Raw genomic sequence first — 22,045 nt, forward strand, 5'->3', positions numbered from 1 at the left:
AGGGGTGCCACTCAAAGGGGTACCACTCGCATGCAGACGGGACAGTGGAGTGGTTCGCCAACGTTGTTGGTTCATGGTGAGCCTCGTCGCTGCTGGATGAGGCCCCCGAGTGTCGAGACCGGTCCAGACATATCACGTTTGACATGTCGCTTTAGACATGTTACTTTTTACATATAACTTTTGACATGTCACTTTTCACATCTCACTTTTGCCGAACCAAATGATACCGAAATACTGCAATGTACACCCAGGAGGAGGAAGTCGTGTGGCTGATGGGACGCATGGATAGATGGCGTGGCTATAATGTAACGTACGGGGACGCCTCTCCTTACGAACATTCAGAGATACGAACAAACTTGGTCCGTATGTCCAATTGTCCGTGAAGAATCAGTGGCATCTACATCTGCAGAACATGAAGAACCAGTGGCATCTACATCTGCAGAACATGACGAATCAGTGGCATCTACATCTGCAGAACATGAAGAATCAGTGGCATCTACATCTGCAGAACATGAAGAATCAGTGGCATCTACATCTGCAGAACATGAAGAATCAGTGGCATCTACATCTGCAGAACATGAAGAATCAGTGGCATCTACATCTGCAGAACATGAAGAACCAGTGGCATCTACATCTGCAGAACGTGAAGAACCAGTGGCATCTGCAGAACGTGAAGAACCAGTGGCATCTACATCTACAGAACGTGAAGAACCAGTGGCATCTACATCTGCAGAACGTGAAGAACCAGTGGCATCTATATCTGCAGAACGTGAAGAACCAGTGGCATCTACATCTACAGAACGTGAAGAATCAGTGGCATTTACATCTGTAAAACGTGAAGAACCAGTGGCATCTACATCTACAGAACGTGAAGAATCAGTGGCATCTACAGGAGATTATACATCTCTTACGAACAGACACCTCTGGAACCTAACTCGTTCGTAAGTTGAGTCCCTGTATTGTTAACGCAGATTAACGACTTTTGCTTGCCAATCGCCACCACCAGAGGGAGCCATTGTCCCAGCGATAGTTGCAGTTGATTTTATTTCGTTTTACCAGGCGAGAGAACTGACAAGACTAGGACAAAGTCTCATTTGCAAGAACGAGTGGGTGGAGTGAATGATTGAGTGAGTGAGTAAATGATTGAGTGAATGATTGAGTGGATGGGTAAGTGAATGGGTGAATGATTAAGTCAGTGAATGATTTAGTGGGTGGGTGAGTGAGTGGGTGAATGATTGAGTAAATGAGTGAATTATTGAGTGAGTGAATGATTGAGTGTGTGAATGTTTGAGTGAGTGAGTGAATGATTGAATGGGTGAATGATTGAGTGAGTGAATGATTGAGTTGGTGAATGATTGAGTGAGTGAATGATTGAGTGGATGAACCATTGAGTGAGTGAGTGAATGATTTTGTGAGTGAGTGAATGATTGAGTGGATGAGTGAGTGCATGAGTGAGATTCTTGCCGTGGTACGGGCTAGAGAAGAGATGGAGTGATGTGGTGCAGGAAGACGTGGAGCTGAGTGGACTTGCCGATGACTTGTACCAGCGGTGTCAAGTTCGGCCTCTGTGGAGGAGGCTCGTGAAGGACGCTACTGGGCAGTTGGATGCAGTCGCCCTCCAGCAACAACGGAGGGCGGAGGAGCGACGCTCAACAACGAGCGGAGCGCCCCCCACCGCCCGCATGCATGCGTAAGGTTTCCATAGCTGCCAACCCCTTACGGTTTACCCCGTATTCTTGTACAGGGAAATTTAGTTTTCAGGTCCATACGGCGTACAGACGTTTCAATTCGGGCAAAAAAACTATTATTTGCGTCTATTTGATTGTGTTTCTCCCTTGTGATGGGACTTTGTCGGATGAACGTTGAGATTTATGAGGGCACGGGGTGACCAATAAGGTTTGTAATACCGGTAGGAACCTCCTGGTTACACCAGCCCAATGGGGATTATTGTGTCCGTCCGTCGTGCAGGGAGGGGCTGGGTGGGGATGGAGGGGCTGGGTGGGGAGGGGAGGGTGGGGAGGGGCTGGGTGGGGAGGGTGGGGCTGGGTGGGAGGAGTGGGGCCGGGTGGGGGGTGGGAGGGGTGGGGCTGGGTGGGGAGGGGCTGGTCACCCCGTGGTGCCCTTATAAAACTCAACGTTGAACCTACTCACGCCGGCTTGTGCCCGCCCTCACAGTCGGCCATATTTGCGGAATACACCACGCCGCCGTTGACCCTGGCCATTGACCGAGCAACCCAACGTTCCTACCAGCTTCTTCCGCAGGAATGTGTTAAGTTCGGGGCAATGATATTGGGTTGACAGCTGTTGGTTTCTCGCGATGCTCCCGTTTACTGCCGCACGGACACACAACTCAAGTCCTTGAGTTGGCCCAACGTCCCCAATAGAGGACCGCAGAACGTGGGCAAATTATTGGCTGTAGCTTTCCGCTGTGTGGGTTTTTCCATGCCTCTGAGTCATCCCTCCTCTCTCTCTCTGTCTCTCCGAGCGAGTGAGTGAAGCACATTCGTGGGCGTGATATAAATTCAATGCTTTCATTATTATTATAATTATTATTAATTGGGCAGGAAATCACGTCGGCTTCATAATACGATGGCCAAATCAAAGGCGGCCGCCACCGCCGAGGAGGGTACATCGCCCTGTGTTCCTCGACATGCTAATGCGGTCTCCCTCTCTCTCTCTCGGCGCCGTGCAATTATGATGATGATGATGTTGTTGGTGCTGCTGTGTTTTTGTAGCGGGCTCCGTGTCCCCTGGGAACGCACGCGTCAGACGCGCGTTCAACTTTGAACTGTGCGGGTCTCCGGGCCTTGTTGAGGGAGAGGACTTCTACCCTAATGCCGTTCGCCTCCCCTGGTGCCCCATTCGTACACGGTCCGATAGTCGATTGAGAAGCCACTGAGCAGCAGAAAATCGTCGATTGAGAAGACACTGAACTACAGTAGATAATCGATTGAGAAGCCACTGAATGCAGTAGATCATCGATTGAGAAGACACTGAACTGCAGTAGATCATCGATTGAGAAGACACTGAACTACAGTAGGTCATCGATTGAGAAGCCACTGAACTGCAGTAGATCATCGATTGAGAAGACACTGAACTGCAGTAGATCATCGATTGAGAAGCCACTGAATGCAGTAGATCATCAATTGAGAAGCCACTGAACTACAGTAGATAATCGATTGAGAAGCCACTGAACTACAGTAGATCATCGATTGAGAAGACACTGAACTACAGTAGATCATCGATTGAGAAGCCACTGACCTAGAGTAGATCATCGATTGAGAAGCCACTGAACTACAGTAGATCATCGATTGAGAAGCCACTGAACTACAGTAGATCATCGATTGAGAAGACACTGAACTACAGTAGATCATCGATTGAGAAGACACTGAACTACAGTAGGTCATCGATTGAGAAGCCACTGAACTACAGTAGATAATCGATTGAGAAGACACTGAACTACAGTAGATAATCGATTGAGAAGACACTGAACTACAGTAGATCATCGATTGAGAAGCCACTGAACTACAGTAGATAATCGATTGAGAAGACACTGAACTACAGTAGATAATCGATTGAGAAGACACTGAACTACAGTAGATCATCGATTGAGAAGACACTGAACTACAGTAGATCATCGATTGAGAAGACACTGAACTACAGTAGATCATCGATTGAGAAGACACTGAACTACAGTAGATAATCGATTGAGAAGCCACTGAACTACAGTAGATAATCGATTGAGAAGCCACTGAACTACAGTAGATCATCGATTGAGAAGACACTGAACTACAGTAGATCATCGATTGAGAAGCCACTGACCTAGAGTAGATCATCGATTGAGAAGCCACTGAACTACAGTAGATCATCGATTGAGAAGCCACTGAACTACAGTAGATCATCGATTGAGAAGACACTGAACTACAGTAGATAATCGATTGAGAAGACACTGAACTACAGTAGGTCATCGATTGAGAAGCCACTGAACTACAGTAGATAATCGATTGAGAAGACACTGAACTACAGTAGATAATCGATTGAGAAGACACTGAACTACAGTAGATCATCGATTGAGAAGCCACTGAACTACAGTAGATAATCGATTGAGAAGACACTGAACTACAGTAGATAATCGATTGAGAAGACACTGAACTACAGTAGATCATCGATTGAGAAGACACTGAACTGCAGTAGGTTGTCGATTATCCAGCGGCTTCGGGAGGGAGGAATGGAGGGGGGGTGCTGGATTTTAAAGAAACGCCCGATAATCACTACATTAAATAGCTTATCTTTTGCACATTCTTGTTATATGACATTATGCTTTTAGTGAGTTTAACACGTCGGCTTTCGCGACCGATATTCTTTATATTCGAGCTGGGTTTACTCTCCAACGAATTGGCAAGTTTTGCTGACGTGACACAACGCTTACTAATTGGCTGTTTGGCGTGGTGGCGGCTTTAACGACACATTTATATTCATGCGATATAACAAAACAAAACCTATTATGGATGTTTGTAAGGGTTATTATTTGTTTGTAGTGTGATACATTTGTTTGCGATATGAAATTGGCATAAATAGACGAAAAATAAACAGCCTACTTTAAACAAAGTAGCTGCATTTACTGCACCGTGTTTACCCCTCCAATCTCGAAGACTCAGCATGGGGTGATCTATGAAGTGCAGTATTTTCATTGTGTAACTTGTATGTAGTGTATAATGTATTGTTAATAATATTTAACACTGGAATCAAGCATAAGCTACTTTGTTTTGTCACACACACGGTGCCGATAGCCGGACTGGTTACAGCCTGTGGATCGGTTTTTGCCGGATCAGCCCATAATGTTGGAAGCCGCCGGGTAATCGGGCGCTTGATCACCGGTGATCACTGTAGCTACAATAATAATGAAGTCAAACATGTTTTATCAAGGAGTGCCACGCTTAGTCGTACTACGACTCGTTATCAGGAGGGTACTGCTGCTGTTGCTGCTACTGCCCCTGCTGCAATGAGGTCTTATTTGTAAGATGTTCTCAGCCGATTGATGACGAGTTACGTTTATAGTAATTATTCATAACTAGCTTTACTAGCCGGCTTCGCCCGGGACTTGGATTCTTGTCTTGGATTAACACACGGCCTACACGGAGGGTGGGAGGGGATGCATGACGTCAGCAGGCACACTGCGTGACGCTGCCGCATGCGGGTGACATCACAGATGTGACATCACCGCTCACTTGCCGTGCAAAATATATCCATTATTGCGCCCCCCCCCCACCCCCTAAAATACAAAAGTCTATTTTATACTTTTTGCATTGTGTACAGTCTGGAATCTACCCACATGGCAAATTTCAAGTTTGTTGCATGTTGGGAAGTATGCTCAACATTTCGAAGAGACACACATTCACAAATTTCCCTTTTACAGTGAGGGAAAAAAGTATTTGATCCCCTGCTGATTTTGTACGTTTGCCCACTGACAAAGAAATGATCAGTCTATAATTTTAATGGTAGGTTTATTTGAACAGTGAGAGACAGAATAACAACAACAAAATCCAGAAAAACGCATGTCAAAATTTTTATAAATTGATTTGCATTTTAATGAGGGAAATAAGTATTTGACCCGCCCTCTCAATCAGAAAAATTTCTGGCTCCCAGGTGTCTTTTCTACAGGTAACGAGCTGAGATTAGGAGCACACTCTTAAAGGGAGTGCTTTGTTACTTGTATAAAAGACACCTGTTCACAGAAGGAATCAATCAATCAGATTCCAAACTATCCACCATGGCCAAGACTAAAGAGCTCTCCAAGGATGTCAGGGACAAGATTGTAGACCTACACAAGGCTGGAATGGGCTACAAGACCATCGCCAAGCAGCTTGGTGAGAAGGTGACAACAGTTGGCGCGATTATTCGCGAATGGAAGAAACACAAAATAACTGTCAATCTCCCTCGGCCTGAGGCTCCATGTAAGATCTCACCTCGTGGAGTTGCAATGATCATGAGAACGGTGAGGAATCAGCCCAGAACTACACGGGAGGATCTTGTCAATGATCTCAAGGCAGCTGGGACCATAGTCACCAAGAAAACAGTTGGTAACACACTACGACGTGAAGGACTGAAATCCTGCAGCGCCCGCAAGGTTCCCCTGCTCAAGAAAGCACATATACATGCCCGTCTGAAGTTTGCCAATGAACATCTGAATGATTCAGAAGACAACTGGGTGAATGTGTTGTGGTCAGATGAGACCAAGATGGAGCTCTTTGGCATCAACTCAACTGGCCGTGTTTGGACGAGGAGGAATGCTGCCTATGACCCCAAGAACACCATCCCCACCGTCAAACATGGAGGTGGAAACAGTATGCTTTGGGGGTGTTTTTCTGCTAAGGGAACAGGACAACTTCACCGCATCAAAGGGACGATGGACGGGGCCATGTACCGTCAACTCTTGGGTGAGAACCTCCTTCCCTCAGCCAGGGCATTGAAAATGGGTCGTGGATGGGTATTCCAGCATGACAATGACCCAAAACACACGGCCAAGGCAACAAAGAAGTGGCTCAAGAAGAAGCACATTAAGGTCCTGGAGTGGCCTAGCCAGTCTCCAGACCTTAAACCCATAGAAAATCTGTGGAGGGAGCTGAAGGTTCGAGTTGCCAAACGTCAGTCTCGAAACCTTAATGACTTGGAGAAGATCTGCAAAGAGGAGTGGGACAAAATCGCTCCTGAGATGTGTGCAAACTTGGTGGCCAACTACAAGAAAGGTCTGACCTCTGTGATTGCCAACAAGGGTTTTGCCACCAAGTACTAAGTCATGTTTTGCAGAGGGGTCAAAATACTTATTTCCCTAATTAAAATGCAAATCAATTTATAACATTTTTGACATTCGTTTTTCTGGATTTTTGTTGTTGTTATTCTGTCTCTCACTGTTCTAATACACCTACCATTAAAATTATAGACTGATCATTTCTTACAACGTACAAAATCAGCAGGGGATCAAATACTTTTTTCCCTCACTGTATGTTTGTTGAACTTATTTTGCACCATACTCTTTGGTTTTTTCGGTAAAGTCACGTAGGTAAAAAAGCAAAATAAATTAAATCACGACGTTTCGGAGGCAACACAAGCTTCCGTCTTCAGGTGGAACCGTCAAAATTGCTGTATCAAGTAACAGCAAAATTGCTGTATCACTTGATACAGCACTTGATACAGCAATTTTGCTGTGACGGTTCCACCTGAAGACGGAAGCTTGTGTTGCCTCCGAAACGTCGTGATTTAATTTATCTGCTTTCTTTTTTTACCTACGTGACTTTACCGAAAAAACCAAAGAGTATGGACCCTTGCAGTCAGTCACGAAAATTTCAAATCTAGAATTCTTTCACACCCTACGTAGCCAACCTTGCTAATCGGAGGTGCGGGAAATCGGATGTTGGTGCAGGGTTTAACGACGCGTTTATATTCACGCACTCTAACCCAAATAAACCTTTCGTTACGAATATTGGTCGCGAAAGCCAACGCATTATGTGTTAAACGTGTTAAATGGTAACATGTTAGCCAAGTATGCGAACGCGACAACTTCATTCACCGGCCGTGTCGGGTGGAGGAGGGTGTATGACACACATTCTACTCACGCGATCCGACGGAATAGAAAAATAACTTATTAATCACGTGACCCGCTTGGGGAGGCGTTCATCCAGCAGTGGATTGACCATGGCAAGGGGCGCCGCGGTGGCGAGATGTTAAACAACTCCCTTGCCTGGTAAGCGGCAGTCATGGGTTCGATCCCAACCCTGATGCCTGCTGCTGTATATTTGGAGTTTGCGTGTCTCTCTCTCTCCCCGTGGTCGCGTGGATTTGTATCCGGGTGCCTCCCGTTTTTCCCTCCACATTTAGAAAAATGCCTTTAAAGTATACGGCTGCCATACATTTCCACACGTGATAAGTCACTTTGTTGAGCCATCATTTGTTGATGGTCGGGTCACTTCTGAAAAATAAGTTAATACTTTTAGGGGGTTATACCTGGTAAAAGAAACAAAACGGTGTTAGTTCTATGTGAATACGTGTTAAGTGATGTGTTTAGCTTTCCTACACTTTGCACTCCTATCCTGTTTGTGTAATTGTTTGTTGTGTGAGGGCCGACGTCCGCCCCACCGCCCTCGCTGGGCAGGTGGAGCGCAACGTTTTCCCCCTCCACTCCCTCCCCCTCCACTCCCTCCTCCTCCACTCCCTCCCCCTCCCCTCCCTCCTCCTCCACTCCCTCCTCCGCTCCTTCCTCCGCCGCGCCGTTCGGCCCCCGCCGGGCCTCCACCGTTCAGATGATCGCCCCCCCACGTTAGCGCCCCCTCTGAGGGACATAGCTAAGTCGCTGGCTCACCGCCTCACGGGGTTACTCCGCACACGCCCACGTACACCACCACTGACACGAAGGCGGCTGCGTGCACACGCGTGCCCCTGCAGGCGCTCGTTTCACATGAAGGCGAGCGCTAAAGCGGCGGTATGAATATGCGCGTGCACCTCCGGGTGGTTAAGCCCTAATCCGCTTATACACAAAGGCTAGCGCTAAAGGGCTGCGCGAAGTTGCGCGCGCGTCTCGCCGTCAATGCTATTGCTGCTGCGTGAACACGAGCGAGCGTCGGCGAGCGGGTTCTAACGCACCCCTCGCCCACCCTAATATTCGCGTGGCATGGACGCGCGAGTGTCGGCGGCCGTCAATGTTTAGCACACGCGCGCCTCACACACTCAAATTACCAAGACCGCACCGACGCTGCAGCCCTGCGCTCGCTCTCTCGCGCACACCGTCCCCCCCGCACAGTCGCACCACACACAAATTGCAGATGCCACGCCGATGTTCTACCCACACACACAGAGATCACACCGCACCGATACTCTGTACTAAAGTTTATTAATGGCGCACATACACACTACCTGGGGGGAATATTTAGCGAGAAGAGCTTAGCCTGAGTCTGCCTACGAACCCAGTCACTCAAACGTCCTACCACGCACCTCGAAGCTGTACTCATGGCGTCACACGGACACTGTGAGAGTCAGAGGGAGAAGGACCAGAGAAAACTTTACCTATCACTGCCTCGTAGCAGCACTCGCTGGCATCACACGGATGCTGCGAGCGGCTCGAAGAGGCAAGACGGCAGGGAGTGGGTCTTGACGGCCCGGAGGTTGAAGACAAGAGAGAGAAATTGTCCCGGGCTCCTCTTTTATTCCCTTAACTTCAAAGGCCCAGGGTGCCATTGTACTCCGTGGCCAATCGTGTGCTTACCTGTGGTTATCGCCCCCCCCCCCCCCCGTTACCGTGTCCTCCCTCGAGTGCTGCGCGGCAGTGGCCACCCGTTGTCCCTCGTTGCCCCTTGTCTGGAAGGGCTCTTGCGCTTTTGCTTGCTTAATATTCCGCCCTCCGTCTTCCCCCAGTGTTGTAAGTAACTCATTGCGGTTGGCCCAGGGAACCTTTTCTTTCTGATCACACACAATTTTAAACCAATTTTAGGGGCATCGCAATGTCACCTGCCCTGCGAGGGTCGGCCAATCTCCTGGCACCGGGAAACCATGGGACTCTCCCTCTAGTGGCCCTTCAGATTAAAACCCGATGTGCCAGGCAATCCCCCGCCAGGACACTCCGTGTGTGCGCGTGTGTGTGTGCGTGTGTCTGGCAAAACAACCTCCTACCTCCTCACGGTGCCGGACGGGTAAAACTGTCATGGACAGCGCTGTGGGGGGAGGGCCAATGCCTCATTGGCCTCTCCCCTCATGGCATCTGTGACCACCACAGTGGCTAAACGGGGGCTCTGGATAGGTGCGAGGGGCTGGTAACCCCTCCACCTTCAATTTATTACCACGAAACTACGAATTAAACATAAACCTGTAACAAATAAGCTTGTGCCGGAGGCCCAGGGGGGACAGGCGTCTATGACGTCTCCTGGCCAAACCCCAATTGGCGGAGCCAGAAGATTGAATCTTCACCCTCGGGGCTCCTCCACTTACGGATGGCCACGTGGAATGTTCAAATGCTCACAGCGGAGGAGAGGCTGCCACTCCTTTGTCGGGAGCTGGACCGGTACCGCCTGGATCTCTGTGGAATTCAGGAGGTCCGGTGGACCGGTTCTGGCTCCTGCCACCATGAGGGGTGGACAGTCCTCTACTCGGGGCAGGAGACTGCCAAACAACAGGGTGTGGCTCTTCTTTGGAACAAAAGAATGAAGGGGGCGTGGGAGCGTGGCGGTGAGGTGTGGGAAGCTGTAAGCCCCAGGATACTTTGGGCTCGCCTTCCCATCAACCGGAGGCGAGGAGTGGTGGTCGTGGTTACTTATGCCCCCACCGAAGACGAACATCCGTGGAGGGATGCAGGCAAAGCCGATGAGTCAGATGCCTTCTATGACCTCCTGTCACAGGTGCTGGCTAAAGTGGCAACTCGGGACAGAGTCATCTTGTTGGGTGACTTCAATGCCCGAGTTGGTCATGATGCTGGGACCTGGTCTGGAGTGATTGGAAGGCATGGGCCAGATCAGCTCAATAACAACGGTAGGAGGCTGCTAGATTTTTGTGCAGCCCATGGGCTTGTAATTACCAACACGCTCTTCCGGCATCGGCGCATCCACACAACATCATGGACGCATGCCGGGTCCAAGCAAGAACATCTGCTGGACTACATAGTGACGGACCAGCGGATGCGAGCCCATGTCCTTGACACCAGGATCTACCGTGGAGCTGATCTGCCCTCTGACCATCGACTAGTCATCAGTAAGATGCACCTGCCATTCTTCCACTCCGGTGGTGGGTGTACACCCAGGACCCCATTCCAACCTAAAGTGGTCTGGTCTCAGCTGATGAAAGTTGCAAGCGAGAATTTCATCATCGCTTGCAGCTGGGGTTGGCATCGTCCCCCACTCCTCCTGATGTCGAGGGTAAATAGGCGAGGTTTAGGACTGTTACTCATGCAGCGGCAATGACTGCTTTGGGTACGTGGTCCAGACCTCCCCAGAAACCCTGGCTGACAGAGGAGGTGTTCAGGTTAGTTGAGAAAAAGCGACAGGCCCACTCTCATTGGCTACAGCATCCCACGTCAGAGAATGAGGAGGTTTAACGCAGCCTTCGCTCAGAGGTTCGGAGAGCCGTAAGGCGCTGCAAGGATGGGTGGTGGTCGCGGGTTGCTGAGGAGATAGAGTCTGTCTCAGTGGCCCGCGATCACAAATCACTATTTAATTCCATCAAAAAAGTAACCTGCAGCGCCACACCTATTACCATCATTAGAGGAAAAACCGGTGATCCAATCTCCGACCCCCAGGAACAGGTTTGCAGATTTGCTGAGCATTTCTGTGAGGTCCTGGGGAGGGGAAATCCCTCAGCCAGGAAAACATTATGGCACAAAGTGGAGATAACCCTGCAGAGGCTGCGGTGCCTCAAATATTGGAAGAGGTCACCCCCTGTGAGTGGCTGGCTGAGGTGCCATCTGTTGAGGAAGTACTGAAGGCGATCCGGAGTCTGAGACTAGGAAAGGCACCGGGCAGAGATAATCTCTCAAGCGAAATGCTCAGGGAGGGTGGCGTTTGTGCACAGACTGCCCTACATGACATCATAACAACAGTCTGGACCACTGGAAGGTTCTGCAGGATTAGAAGGATGCCCTGGTGGTCCCCCTCTTTAATAAGGGTGACCGCACAGACTGTAACAACTACAAGGGCATCTTACTCCTCAGTGTGCCGGGAAAGGTCCTGGCAAGGATTATTCAACATCGCCTTGCTAGGCACGCTGAGGAGAGGCTTGTGGAGCCCCAATGCGGTTTCAGGAAAGGACGGTCCTGCACAGATGCCATATTTTCTGTCCGTCTGCTACAGCAGAGATGTTGGGAATTCCAACAAGACCTACATCTCTGCTTTATTGACCTGGTCAAGGCCTATGATACCGTCAGTAGGCCTGGGCTCTGGGTTGTTCTTCGTGCTTTCAGAGTCCCTGACCCTCTGCTCACGATAATTAAGGACCTTCATGATGGTGAGCGGGCCCGGGTAAAACTACGTGGCTGGGAGTCAGAGCCTTTTCCTGTACACCTTGGGGTGCGGCAGGAATGTCCTCTGGCTCCCACATTATTTAACATCTATTTTGACCGCGTAGTTGGTGAAGCCTTCAATAGCTGTACCAGGGGAATTTCCATTTGGTACAGATATAATGGGAGGCTGATCGATGCCCGGGTGCGATCAAGGGATGGCTCCCTATTGGTAAACCACGTTATGTATGCCGATGATTTGGTAATAGCTGCTCATTCAGAGGAGGAATTTTAGACGCTGCTGCTGAGACTGGAGCGTACCACTAAGAGGTGGGGCCTTACCATCAGCCCCACCAAAACTAAGCACCTGCCTGGGTATTTTGTACCATCGGACACTCCACCCCCACAACTCCCAATCGGTGATGGGGCAGTAGTGGAGAGAGTGGAGAGTTCCCCATACCTGGGCAGTGTGCTTATGACCAGCTCCAGTTTAACAACAGAGGTCCGAATCAGTTGAGCGGCAATATCTTTTCATCAGTTGCGTAACGCTGTGTGGAAGCAACCTGGTCTGTCGCTCCACACGAAGCTTCAGGTCTTCTCGGCCACAGTCATTCCATCCCTTCTCTACGCTTGCGAAACGTGGACCCCCCTGGTGGAGCATCTTCGCTGGTTGGAAACATTTAGGCTGGCCTGCCTACGATCCATCCTGGGTTTAACCAGGCTGGATTGTGTGAGGAGCTCACAAATCCTTGAAAGATCTGGGCAAAGTCCCATCGGTGAGCTCCTCCGGCAGGCAATGCTGCCCAGCCACCGCATGCCTAAACAGCTTTTGTTTGGCCGGATCGAGGTGGCTAAACGGGCGCGGCACGGGCTAGAGAAGAGATGGAGTGATGTGGTACAGGAGGACGTGGAGCTGAGTGGACTTGCCGATGACTGGTACCAGCGGTGTCAAGATCGGCCTCTGTGGAGGAGGCTCGTGAAGGACGCTACTGGGCAGTTCGAGGCAGTCACCCTCCAACAACAACGGAGGGCGGAGGAGCGACGCTCACAACAGCGAGCGGAGCGCCGGGTGGCTAAAGCACAGCAAGTTGGTACAGTAGGGGGCACAGGTGGTGCATCGGCCACTCATCTCAATCAGTCGACCCGTGGCACCTGCTGGGTCTGCCCCGTGACATCCTACCAGCGGGCGTTCGACACTTCACGTGGCCTCAATGTGCACTTGGCCTGGCACAAGCGTCGTGGTGACGTCACCGCCACTTAGTGGCGAATGGCGGTTGTTGTTGTTGTGTGTGTGCTCAGGGTGGGGGGTAGTGGACAATTGCGGCGCTTGAGTTTCGCTCCGCGGTTGTGGCACCACAGTTGCTGTAACGTCCTGACCCCGTGCCCCTACTGGAGGTCTGTGGAAAGAAAGAGCTTCATAGCTCATCAGTGTTAATACATATTCTGATTCAGGTTAAACGTTTCTTTGACGAAGCGAGTGGCGCCGTGCTTTTGTATTGTTTGTTGATGTGACGTCCTTACCCGCCCCGATTGGACATCTGTGGCAAAAATAACTTCATAGCTCATCGGATTCCTCCAGTTCTAAGTACATATTCAGATTCTTGCTGTTCTCATCAAGGAGCATAAAACAGTAGCAGGCTTTTGCGACCAATATCATCCATAATCGAGGTTTTTTTTGGGTTAGATCGCGTAAATGTGTCGTTAAACCCGCCAAAGCCAATTAGTAGCGTTTGTCACGTAAACAGATCGTGCCAATTCGTTACTAGTACAGCACGCCAGCACACAAATCTTGCTGTCCGCCTGATGATACAAGTTGTAATTACTGGCGAAACGTCGTACTCGGATTGTAAATGGTGTGGATTTTCTCTGCAACACAACCGGCGTGCTGTACCAGTAACGATTTGGCACGTTCTGTTAACGTGACACCAAAACTTACTACAGTAATTGGCTGTGTCGGGTGGTGGCGGCGGGTTAAACGACACATTTAAATTCACGCGATTATAACCCCAAAAGAACTCCCCTATATTATGGAGCATAAACCATCACGCGAACTGCGGCCATCCTCGCAGCAGCAGCGGCGGCGGCTTTTGGCTGCACCGCATCATCGCGTGGCGCTTTCAGAATCGCTTCTGCGGCCGTCTGGAACGCTCTTCCCTTCCGATGTTAGGAAGCCACTGGGAGCTATGCTGCACTTTTAAAACACATTCCTCCTGCGGAGGGAGCTGGTAGGAACGTTGGGTTGCTCGGTTAATGGCCAGGGTCAACGGCGGCGTGGTGTATTCCGCAAATATGCCCGACTGTGAGGGCGGGCACAAGCCGGTGTGAGTAGGTTAAACGTTGAGTTTTATAAGGGCACCACGGGGTGACCAGCCCCTCCCCACCCAGCCCCACCCCTCCCACCCCCACCCAGCCCCACTCCTCCCACCCAGCCCCACCTCACCCTCCCCTCCCCACCCAGCCCCTCTCCACCCTCCCCACCCAGCCCATCCCCACTCAGCCCCTCCCCTCCCCACCCAGCCCCTCCCTCCCCACCCAGCCCCTCCCTGCACGACGGACGGACACAATAATCCCCTGTGGGCTGGTGTAACCAGGAGGTTCCTATCAGTATAATCATCATCATCTCGATTGATGAAACTCGTTTTTTTGTGCGTTTAGTGTTGCCCCCCCCCCGCACCCCAGATTAGCGCGGTTTGTCTACGTACGGTGCGAAAGAAGTTCAACGTTGTACGGTTTTCTAATTCTGAATCATTTAAAAGTTCCAACAGTGTTGGACTCTACCATTCTCTCACATTAACACCCCTCCTCCTCCCTCCGCCCTAACACCACAGTCGCCCCGGCTGCTTAACAGTCCAGTTTCACCCCCGCCGCCGCGCGCTAATGGTCTCGTCCCGGTAACGTCACCGCGTAAGTGACCTCGCCCAAGTCGTTGACGAGGGGGAGGGCGTCAGTAGAGAAGCGAAGCGCGGGGCGGATCGACTCAAGAAGACCACCGCGGACCACCCCCCACCACCCCCCCCGCGCGCGCGGTGTAATGGTCTCGCCCGGTGACGTCACCGCGCAAGTGACCTCGCCCAAGTCTCGGCTGAGGCGAGGATAGAGAAGCGAAGCGCGCGGCGGCGTCTCCACCCCCCTCAGAGAGAGAAGCGACACGAAGAATCGCGCGGGGCGGATCGACTCGAGGGAAAAAGAAACGCCATCGCGGACCTCCCCCACCGCCGCCGCCGCCATCCTCGACTTTCTACTCGGCCCGCCAGAGCCTCGTCGCTACTCTTACCCCCCCCAGCCCCAAACTACCACCTCCAACCGGCCGCCCATCGCCTTGCTCCGCGGGTCTGCCGCCTCTTCGCGCTCTCTCTCGCTCACCGTGTGCGGTAAAACAACGTAAGTTTTCTCGGGGCTCCCTCCCCTTGCCTCGTCGCCGCGGTGGTTGATGTTGTTGGTTGATGTTGTTGGTGGTGGTGGTTGATGGTGGTGGTGGTGATGACGGGACCCCGTAAAATGGCGGCCGCCTCTTCCTGGCCCGCCCGCCCGCCTCGCCTCTCGCTCCCTCGTTTCTCGCTGTCTGTTTCTCGCTCTCCGTTTACTCGTCCAGCGTTTGGCGATTTACGATTATGCCCCGGCGGTTTTGTGGGTTTTTAAAAACATTTTAATTCTGGGCGAATTTGTGACCGTGTGGGGGTGCGCGGTTTGTTGAGGGAGCGAGCGAGAGTATGGTGGTGGTGGTTGAAGTGGTGGTGGTGATGGTGGTAGTGATGGTCGTGTTGGTGGTGGTGGTTGTAGTGGTGGTGATGGTCGTGTTGGTGGTAGTGATGGTGGTGGTGGTAGTGATGATGATGGTGGTGGTGGTAGTGATGGTGGTGGTAATGGTCGTGGTGGTGGTGGTTGGTGGTAGTTGATAGTGGTGGGGGGGAGCGGTGGTGCAGCGGTTAGCGCTACGAACCTGGCGACCCGAGTTCGATTCCCGCTCACGGCCAACACCGGCGACGATTATCGGAACCGGTCCCGGGCGTGGTGTTGGCCACCCACCCCCTCGTGTGCCGTGCCGGCCTTCATAGGCGCTCGCTAACAGCACTTGCCCCTACATTCTGTTAAGACTATGCTGGGGCATCTTTGTCTTTGGTGATAGTTGTTTTGTTGGTGGCCGTGGTGGTGATGACGGTGGTGGTTGATATTTGTGCAGCCCCACCCCAAAACACCGTGGCATTCTCTACGGACAAACTCCACGTTCGTGTTTGTGTGCGTGTCTGTGTGTGTGTCTGGTTTTATATGCGGATGATTGTTGTTGAGTTTACTCACACACAGGTGTTTGGCGGCCTAAGTTTAAACGATCGATACACCCACCCGAGTTGTAATAATAATTATTTTTGAGTTCGGTCCCAAGTGTCTCGCGGTGAGTTGTTGGGGTGAGTTTGGGAGGAGGGTGAATGAGTTGGATCGGTGGGGTGATTGGGTTGAGTGAGTTTTTATGGGTGAAGTCGGTGGGTCGGTTGAATAGATGGGTGAGTGAGAGGGGGTGAGTTTGGTGAGTTTGGCAGGTTTGTAAGTCCGTAAGTAGACGAGTGAGTTTGTGGACAATGTGAGTGTTGGTGAGTTTCAGAGGAGGGTGAATGAGTTGAGCGGTCGGGTGAGTAGGGTGAGTGAGTTCATATGGGTGGGACGAGTTGACGGGGTGTGTTGGATGGATGGATGGGTGAGTGAGAGGGATGAGTTTGTTTGGCAAGATTTTGATTGAGTAAGGTGGACGAGTGGGTCGACGAGCAATTTAATTTGTTGGTGAGTGAGTTTGTGGAACGAAGCGAGTGCGTGGGGGTGAGTTTGGGAGGAGGGGTGAGTGAGTTTATATGGGTGGGGTCGGGTTGACGGTGTGAGATGGGCGAGTGGGTTGAGTGAGTGAGAGGGGGTGAGTTTGGCAAGTCTTAAGTCCGAGAGTGAGTAGACGAGTGATTTAATTTGTGGGTGAGTGTGGGTTGTGAGTTTGTGGACAACGTGAGTGCCTGGGGTGAGCTTGGAGGAGGGTGAATGAGCTGGATCGGTGGGGGGGTGAGTGAGTTTAAAGTCGGTGGGTCGGGTTGACGGGGGGGGGTGAGAGAGGGTTGAGTTTTGGCAAGTTAGTGAGTAGACGAGTGATTTAATTTGTGGGTGAGTACCAAACGTGTGGGGGGAGGGTCTCGTAGGTGTCGGGCGAGGTAGGTGAGTGATCGGTCGAGGTGTGCGAGGAGCTGGATGAAGTCGGTGAGGAGGGGAGGGGACTCCGTTTGAGCTGTCGGGGTAGGTTGCTCACAACTCGGGTGCCAAAGGTGAGGCACTGCAAGGACTGTGGTGAGGTGCTGGGCGAGACGTTTCCCTCACTCGGTAGGGGCACGTCATTTGTAAATACTCTACAGTCAATCTGGATTCGACAGTCTGCCTCAGCAGCAGATCATGCTTTCTCACCTGATGACGGACGCTTGTTGCGCCCGAAACGTCGTGATTTCTTTTATTTTATACCTACGTGACTTTACCTACAGTCAAGTAACCCGTGGTTCTCCCTCGGTGCTGAATTCCCACGATGGGCTGTTCCTAATTATGGCTTCCATCTAGAAGACGTTTAGAGTACAGTAAGTTGTTCCCGTCATTGGTTCCAGGTTGGGTTCAGAACGGGTGGGTGGCGCAGGGCACGTCAGTTTTTCGAGGTCACAGAGGGCCTTGGCTCGTGTAGTATCTTCCATCTCCGGCTCTTATGTGTGCAGTCCCCGTCCATCGGTAGTTGGGAGTGGGTTTGAGGCCCCTTGTCTTTGTGTTGTCGTCTCACTGCACATCTTCTCTTGCACCTGAAGTTATCGCCTCCCCAGGCTGGAGTTTCTGAAAGTTGGGTGGCGTCTTTTAGTCGTGACCCGCCAGCCCGCCTCTCAAAGAATTTCCGTCCCGACCACACTAATCGTAACTTTCTTTTGGCATTCACCTCAACTGGTTTTTCTTAAAGGAGGATCCCTCGTACCAGGCCTTAACGTCACCCGTAACTCCAGTAGTTGTTATTCATAAGAACAAACGATTTCCGGACAATCAATCAAATCGAACGTTTGCTGGAGCATGAAATTTGCCGACTCTTGCACGGAATTAAAAATGTACGAACCTCCCTTTTATTCCGTACTGTAAATGCGTCGAGATTTTTGTTCATTTGAAAGAAGCCGCGGGCAATGGTTCTTCCCCTTTGCACCAACCTGTGCGGTGATGTATGGTCAAACAATCACTGACGACCTACACAGCCTCCATCCAGCAGCAGAGTGACAAGGGGGCGGGGGGGGTGCCCATATACGACTCCATCGTCATCTGGAAACATATACATCGCAGCACAGGTAGTGGCGATTACGTATCAAAACAAATGCATTGTGAGCTGCGTTATTCCTCTCGCTTGGTGCGATCGTGGGGTCAGCTCGACGAACTCCAGTTGACATCCCGCACACCCTGTTGGGTTGACAGGGTGTGTGGGATGGGTGAGTGGGTGGGTGAGTGAGAGGGGTGAGTTTGTGAGTCCGTGAGCGATTAGACTAGCCATTGAATTTGTAGGCGAGAGTGTGTGTGGGTGAGTGAGTTTGTGGAATGAAGTGAGTGCGTTGGGGGGTGGGTTTTGGAGGAGGGTGAATGAGTTGAAGCGGTGGGGTGAGTGAGTTTATATGGGTGGGTCGGGTTGTGACAGGGCATGTGGGATGGGTGAGTGAGAGGGGTCAGTTTGACTCCGTGAGTGAGTCGACGAGTGGTTTAATTTGTTAAGGGTTGGGGTGCTTTTGTCATGACCCCCTAATGCCTCTGATCAGCCTCATGTTGAGAGGATGAGCGGGCACGTGCTTTGTTTTTGTCTGGACGACAAGACTTGTCATCATCACCGACGAAGATCACCGCATAGCCTTAACAGACTGTTGGGGCAAGTGCCGTTAGCGAGCACCTCGGAAACCAATATCAATATCCGGCCATTCGCCACTAAGTGGCGGTGACGTCACTACGGCGCCTGTGTCAGGCCACGTGCACTCTGAGACCACGTGATGTGTCGAAGGCTCGCTTGACAGGAGGTCTCGGGACAGACCCCAGGTGCCCATGGGTGACTGACTGAGATGACCGATAGATGCACCACCAGCTGTCCTCCCTACTGTGCCAACTTGCTGTATTTTAGCCGCCCGGCTTTCCACTTGTTGTTGCACCTATGAACACCACCACCGCCACAACCACCACCCCCGATTTTACTCCCAAGAAGTTGTGTAGTATACCACGTGGTGATCTTCAAATCCTGTCCAGTTTTATGATGATGTGCCTAAGTTAGCGACGACTGAGATTCGAAATGAGTTTTCTTCATCGATGGGACACAGTGCTGCCTGTTATTTGGCTGCGTGACTTTTTGGGTCTTGGATCCTGTGTGCTCGGAAATTGTTTTAAAATAAATTAGAAAAAGAGATCAAGCCGGGCATTGTCCATAATTAGTCGCCGTTCGTTATCAAGAGTGCGTCTGGTTCCTGCCACAGGGATGTGGAACTTTCATCGTTGAACCTTGAGCACGGGGTGCACGTGTGTGTGGGGAGCGGTAGTGTAGCGGTTCGCGCGCCGCGCCACGAACCTGCCGGACAGTTCCACTCCCGCTCACGGCCGAACACCAGTGACCTGTTCTCTGAAGCGGCCCTGGGCCTCCTCCCCTAGGTCGACTCGGGCCTCAAATGAGTTCCTGGCGCGGTGTGTAAACACCGCCCACTGGGGAGACAAAGGCGGCCGGGCGTGGTGCTGGCCACCCACCCCCTCGTGTGGCCGTGTCGGCCTTCATAGGTTGCGACCCGCAGCCGCAGCACTTGCCCCAACACTCTGTTACAGGCTATACCCGGGAGGGGGGGGGGCCTCTTTGTCTTTGTAAGCGGTACAGTGGTGGGGAGTCGCAGTGCGCAGGGGAGGGGGGCGTTGGGGGGATGTTGCACTTTAAATGAAGTTCCTTCGCCGGCAGTTTGTGTTTGTTTGGTGAGAGGCCAGGATCGGGGTGGCCGGGGACACGCTGGTGGTGGTGGGGGGGTCTGGCTGGTTGAGCGCTTCATTTGGGGGGGGTGAGAGGGGGAAGTTTCGATTTTAAACGGCTTCCGCGTTTCTCTGTTCCCATCACGGGGCCTCTTTCCAAGGTCCCAGTGCCGCCCGTCCGCCCCATCACTTCCCCTGCCGCGCCCCCATCCTCTCCGTTCTCCCAACCCCCGGAGTCCCACAATCTCTTCCCGTTTTTAACTCGGCCTGGCGGGCGGCCACAGCCTCGGTCTCCCTCTCCCCGTGCTGCGCGCCCGGAGAGCTTCTGGCGAAGGACCGTGGGCGTCGCTTTCCGCCGGATCTGTTGAGCCAAATTTTTTATATATATTTTAAACCGGAAGCGTCTGCACGCGTGCAGATCCCCCCCCCCCCCGAGGAGGAGGGAGGGTGCCTCCGACGATGCCGCCTTTCGAAGGGAGCGTCGGCGCACCTTCGTCGCTTGCTCGCCGACGTTCGGCGTCTGCGACAACACCGATCACTCACCGACAGACCGGGGGGGGGGGGCGGGGGGGGGGTTTTCCAGGTTAGTTGGCGTAAATAATAAATGTGTGTCGTTAAAGCCGCCAACCACTCGACACGGCCGATTTTTTTCGTGAGGTTGTCTCGCGTAAACAAAACGCGCCAATCAGTTACTAGTTCGGCACTCGCCGGTTGTGCGTCTTGAGAGTCAAACGCGCAGCGTTTGCAATTCGTGTACGCCGATCTTACCTGTTAACAAATAAAACCTCCGTTGCGGATAATATCGGTCGCCAGAGCCGACTACGCATTAAATAACGATTATCGCGTACCAGGCAGCTTCACTCTTGTGTACCCCCCCCCCCCCACCACTGAAAAGCAACGCAACTTTTTTTTAATCAATGTGACCAGTTTTCTATAACGATTGAGTTCCTCCCCCCGCCAAATGCCGCATGATCTCGTGGTTTAATTTCAACTCCTTATCGAGTCCCTCCCGATTTTTTAGCACGAGAGTTATCGCGGACGAACGGGCGGGTGGGCGGGCAGACGGACGGAGCTCTTCTGCGTAAACGCGTTCAACCGTGAGTGGTAAGCGAGCCGAGTCACACAGCTCCCTCGCTCTCGCGCCATGGATGCTCGCTCGTAGTCAAGGACTCTGAACTGCTGATCTACCCGGGTCAGTGGAAGGGAGGATTGGGCGACCCCCGGACAAAACAAAACCGCGCGGATAATGCAGAACACGCGCACGCACACACGTACGTAAGCAAAGACAAAGATCCCCAGGCATAGCCTTAACAGACTGTTGGGGAAAGTACTGTTGGTGAGTAGCAGCACCTATGAAGGCCGGCACGGCGCACGAGGGGGTGGGTGGCCAGCACCACGGCCTTTGTCTCCCGAGTGGCGATGTTTACACACCACACAAGTACTCATTTGAGGCGGAGTCGACCTAGAGGATTCCCAGCACCTGTTCAGATAACCGTCACTGGTGTTGGCTCGTGAGTGGGATTCAAACTCGGGTTGCCAGGTTTATAGCGCGGCGCGCTAACTGCTGCACTACAGCTACCCATAATGCAGGACACGCGCACACACATCCACACGCGCGTGGGTAACTTATCCTATATACCAGGGGTGGCCAACCTGTAACAGAGCCAACAAGTAGTTCTACATTTTTCGGCACAGCACGGGAGACGTTCATTACCCTTTGCTACTGTGATTGCGTGTTCTACCTTATGCCCCCTCAGATAAGAGCGGCGTGTGGGTTGGTTTAAAGAGGCGCTCGGGAGACCGCCGCTTGTTCCGCCAAAGACGCATTCGCCGTGCAGCTGCGGCGAGAGAGTGTGCGAGTGAACGCGGTGGAACGCGGTTTCTGTGTCTCAGTCAGTTCTCAGGAGTAATAGATTCACTTTGCCCACGTGCTCACGGTCACGCGGGCACCCAGTCTCCGACCCTCGACGAGTGAGGAGTTGCTGATACTGGAAGCGGCGCGTGCGTTGGGATTTTTTTTTATCTTCCCACGTGCCGTTGAGTGAGATAGGATAACCCGCCCCGCGGATGATGAAGTCAACCGGAGTTTGACTGACATTTGTCGAG

The 22,045-nt window shown here is 51.9% G+C and overlaps 1 protein-coding gene across 1 annotated transcript in view; it reads left to right on the forward strand.

Annotated features, from left to right (window-relative positions):
• Window positions 1-15,030: 15,030 nt before the first annotated feature.
• LOC144731865 (ras-related protein Rap-1b) overlaps window positions 15,031-22,045 on the forward strand; it is a 54,672-nt gene continuing 47,657 nt past the window's right edge. The window contains exon 1 of the mRNA XM_078613165.1: window positions 15,031-15,352. The gene's annotated coding sequence lies outside the window, so the exon portion shown is untranslated. The remainder of the gene's footprint in view (window positions 15,353-22,045) is intronic.

The sequence above is a fragment of the Lampetra planeri genome, chromosome 40 (genome assembly GCF_965212315.1).
Source record: "Lampetra planeri chromosome 40, kcLamPlan1.2.h2, whole genome shotgun sequence".
NCBI lineage: Eukaryota > Metazoa > Chordata > Hyperoartia > Petromyzontiformes > Petromyzontidae > Lampetra > Lampetra planeri.